Genomic DNA, 4,658 nt, shown 5'->3' on the forward strand with positions numbered 1-4,658 from the left:
AACATGGATAGGTTGACTCGTCAAGGTGTTTTCCGGCTGGTGAGGAAGTCAAAATTTAGAAAACATCGGTTTAAAATTAGTGGGTAAGGATTTAAAAGGATTTCAGACGTGTCCAGAATGAGCTGCCAGAGAAATTGGTGGAGACTGGTACAACTGTAACATTGAATGGCATCTGGATGGATATATGAGTAACAAGGTTTAGAGGGATGTGAGCCAAATGTTGGCAAATGGGACCTATTAATTTAGGATATCTGTCCACCATGGTCATGTTGGAAAGAAGCGCCACTTTCAGTGTTGTATTGTTCAACGACTTAATGACTCTAGAACAAACGCAAAAACGTTGCAAATAATTCCATCAAGAAGATTTCAAGTTCCAAATCTTCGGTTATCTTCCTCTCTTGTGCTCACAAGTTCATTGCCTGATGTCAGAACTTACGGATTAGTTGCTGGATCCATTCCTGTAAATTGGTTCTGCATTCTTTCTAATTCCGATTTTTTTTACGAATGTAGCTAGTGTTTATGGACTTAGCATCAATTTTTCTAATACCATATTTCGATGAATATTAAAACACAACAGCATAGCTAATTTGGCACCAGATGATGAGCAATTGAGTCAAATTTGATGGGACGCAGTGAGACAATGATCCTCTCTTCGTGTGGTGTGCAGCCGTGACTCTATAATTCGACGAAGAATCATTCCCACAACTTCAGCTATGTCAGAATCTAGTTTGCGGTGAAAGCCTGTCAATCTTTTAAGGTAACGTTCGTCTGGGTCTCTGCAAAGGATTTGGCGAAATCTTTGGGTCTTGACAATTTGTTCTTCCAACAAATGAATTCAGTTGTTTTAGTATGAAAATTGATAAGCTTGTCACAGCTGTGATGGCCGAGAGGTTAAGCCGTTGGATTTGAAATCCACTGGGGTCTCCCTGCGCAGGTTCGAATCCTGTTCACAGCGTAGATACCTTTAAAAGTCATGAATTCCTTTGCAGGATTTGGATTTCGTGGAGCTTGAGCTTTGCATTCAATCGAAAGTAAATTTTCAACTGTGAAGAATCCGAAGTAATTTCAAGACTGACTCGGTCATCTAATTGTATAAATTATCTGTCGAGACACAAAAAGCCACCAACTTCCAATACGAATCAGTTTCAACACGTTTGTCGAACTATCGTGAAGTTTGGATGTTCGGGTGTGGGTGGAATTAAGCAAAACAAGAAGCAATGCAAGACACTTACCTGCAGGTGATGATTTTTCTTTAGGATCAGTTGAAAGTCAAGCTGAGAAAGTTCAACCTAATTTACAGCTGACTCTCAAGGCCAATAATCTATTATATCAGCAGTCAATGAATTCGAAAAAGCAACTCCGTGTGTGGAAAGGAACTCGAATGATCCAGGTTCCTGGCTTGAGGTGTGATAAGGCAAGGCGATATCAGCGGAGTAGAATTTTCTGGAAATATTAGAAATGGAATGTTAACGGTCTTCTGCTGTCCACATTCATAAGAAACTGTGCATTAAGAACTGAAATTGAAAATTCACAATGAAAATCAGACTTAACCCTCTGCTTGTGGTGTAACATTGTTCAGAACAATAGGCTGTTGTTGTGCCAAAGATTGACCAAAATAATCGATGGGGATCTTATCCACGGCCTTCGTTGGAGCAGTTGGTGTGGAGAGCTCAGCTTGAAGAACCAAATGCCAATTATTCATCTTAGCTGTCTGCATTGCTTAGTTAAGCATTCTGCCTGTTTAATGAAGAAACCTTTGCTATCAGAGTTAGATGTTTTCATGTCAGCATGTTCCGATATGAGAAGACACTCCATGGAGTAGATGTGACTTAAATTTTGACTCTAATTTCAGAGATGTTGACACATTTCTGCACCAAAACAGCACTACCATTGGTATCAAATCAAACTGAACAAAGGACTAGTCACTTATACATTTCCTGTCTGCAGACTCTGCCAATGGACCGTTCAGGCCCGATGTCGGAATAGGGCGTAGTGACATCTGTTCGCAAGTGGATCAATTCATTTTTGCTCACGATCCATAAACCGTAATTCACTTTGAACTTCTTAGCCATCAGCATGATATGTGGTACATAATGCACAGGTTCGCTTCTGGAAAGAAAGACCGAAATCTTATTCAATGCAGACGCAAATTCAAGTTGTTCCTGGTCGACCAGAAGACAGATATCGCGAAACAAAGTGAATACAGAAAACAATCAATGTTTTCTGGCAGTCAAAAAGATGTACTGGAAGAACGGAAACATATATTTGGAACTAAAGTCACATACCACTTCCACAGACTAAACGTTCTTGAACCGTTATCTTAATTTCACCTTCCTGTCCACAATTGCTGCAAAAATTATCTTAACAACTCAGAACATTGTGTTCTTTGATATTCCTTCCTTCATGTTTCTCTTGATTTTGAAACTAAAACCGAGCAATAGTAATTCACCCTATTTCACTTGCAAAGATCAGAAGAAGATCAATTTATAAGAGAACAGAAATAAAGCTGCGTCTGTCTTTCGAGAGAAAACACTGTGACCATTTCGACTCCAAAAAGTCTTCTTCAGAAGTCTGCACAATGAACTCGAAATAGTAGACCGAACATGAAAAAAGAAGCCAAAGTGCCGCGAATACACCACCCGCAAGTGCATCAAGTCCTACTCGAATATGCCGTATTACTACCATCAACATCAGTGGAGAACGGAACAAAGCTCATTCTGCAGTTGTCAACCTATTATGACGTAGTTTGTAAAGTCAGAAATATGATTAGGTAAAAAGCGGGATGAAAGCGGGATATAGGAAGTCTGAAAAAAAGCAAGTGCGTGCTTTGCTTTGAAGAAGGTTGGCAGTGATGAAAATGGAAATTTACTACAGTGAGGAGGGCTTAATTAATACTCAGCATCGTTGCAACACACAGGGACGCAATTCTTTTTGCTAGATTTCTGTTCTGCCATTTTATAATCACGACTGCTGTCGGGTTTGGTTTCCATTCCAGGCTTAGGTGACTGCCTGATGGAAGTTTGCACATTTGCCCAATTTCTGTGTGGTTGCTCTGGTTTGCTGCTACATTCTAAACATTTGCAGATAATTTGGAATCACAATTGAACGCACACGGTTACAGACACAGTGATGTGGAGAGTGTCTGGATAGGACGTACTTCAGATGAATTTTGTGAACTTAAATAGACACAGTGGGGTTAGTCTGCTGTTTCCTGGGTGAGATACATGGACAGAGAGGGGTCAGGGTATTCTTCCCTGAGTGAGATACATTGACAGAGTTTGATTAGCTTCTCCTACCTTTGTCAGTCACGCAGATACAGTCGGGTCAATCTGCCCTTCCCTGGGCGAATTTCTTTCACAGAGTTTTGACAGTCTGCTCTTCCCTGCCAGAGTGAAACAGAAAGAGCGGGTTCAGTATTCTCTTCCCTAGATAATTTATGTTGACAGTCTGGCTTCCGTCTGCTCTTCCCCGGCGAGTTACATTGGTAGAGTGGGGTTAGTGTTTATTCATTGGGTGAGTGCCATAGACAGAATGCGATCAGTCTGCTCTTCCCTGAGTGAATTACATTTATAGAGTGGGGTCAGACTGCTCTTCAGTGAATGACTTATTTTGACCGTGTGGGATCAGTCTGCTGAGTTACGCTGAGAGTGTGGGGTCATTCTGCCTTTCCGTGGGTGAGTAACACTGACTGAGTGGCGTCAGTTTGCTCTTCCCTCAGTGAGTTACATTGACAGAGTGACGTCAGTCTACTCTTTCCTGTGCGAGTTACATTAGCAGAGTGGCGTCAGTCTGCTTTTCACGGAGTGAGTTATTTGGACAGTGTGGGATCAGTCTGCTCTTCCCTGGGTGAGTTGTATTGACAGATTGGCGTCAGTCTGCCCTTTCCTGGGTGAGTTTCAATGACAGAATGCGGTCAGTCTGCAATTTCCAAGATGTGTTAAAGTGATGGCATGAGGTCAGAGTGCTCTTCCCTGATTGAGTCACATTGACAGATTGGGCTTCACCTGCTCTTCCCTGGGAGATTCATATTAACAGAATGGGGTCAGTCTGCTCCTTTCTGAGTGAGTAATATCACAGAGTGCACTCAGTCTGTTCTTCCATGGGTGAGCTACGTTAAGAGATTGGTGTCAGTCTGCTCCTCCACGGTGTGTTACTTTCTCAGAGTCGTGACAGTCTGCTCTTCTCTGTCTGAGTTTAACAGCAAGTATGGTTTCATTACTGTCTTCGCTGGATGATTCACATAGACAGAATGGAATAAGTCTTCTCTTCTCTGAGTGAGTTACTTTGACAGAGTGGGGTCAGGCTCGTCTCACTGCTTGTGTTTCATTGACAGAATCAGCCTGCTCTTTCCTGGATGAGTGACAGAGACAGAATGGGTCCAGCCTGCTCTTCTCTGAGTGAGTTACGTTGACAGACTGGCATCAGTCTGCTCTTTCTTGGGTAAATTATACTGACTGAGTGGTGTCAGTCTGCCATTTGCTGGGTGAGTTACATTAACAGAGTGCGGTCAGGCCATAATTTCCTCATTGAGTTACATTCTTGTCAGTACCTCCATACTAAGGATTTGAGGAATTAACAAAAGTAACTCGTCCCCTACATCTTTGGGATATTTCGGGATGGGAGGTGAATCTTATGTCATTGAAAGACACTGTGTCCCA

The 4,658-nt window shown here is 42.1% G+C and overlaps 1 non-coding gene across 1 annotated transcript; it reads left to right on the plus strand.

Annotated features, from left to right (window-relative positions):
• The first annotated feature begins 873 nt into the window (after positions 1-873).
• On the plus strand, positions 874-955 carry trnas-uga (transfer RNA serine (anticodon UGA)). The gene has a single exon. It is a non-coding gene; the product is annotated as a tRNA-Ser (tRNA).
• The last annotated feature ends 3,703 nt before the right edge of the window (positions 956-4,658 follow it).

The sequence above is a fragment of the Chiloscyllium plagiosum genome, unplaced genomic scaffold, assembly GCF_037043375.1.
Source record: "Chiloscyllium plagiosum isolate Xiang-an unplaced genomic scaffold, Cpla_swu_hap1 HiC_scaffold_42, whole genome shotgun sequence".
NCBI classification, from domain to species: Eukaryota; Metazoa; Chordata; class Chondrichthyes; order Orectolobiformes; family Hemiscylliidae; genus Chiloscyllium; species Chiloscyllium plagiosum.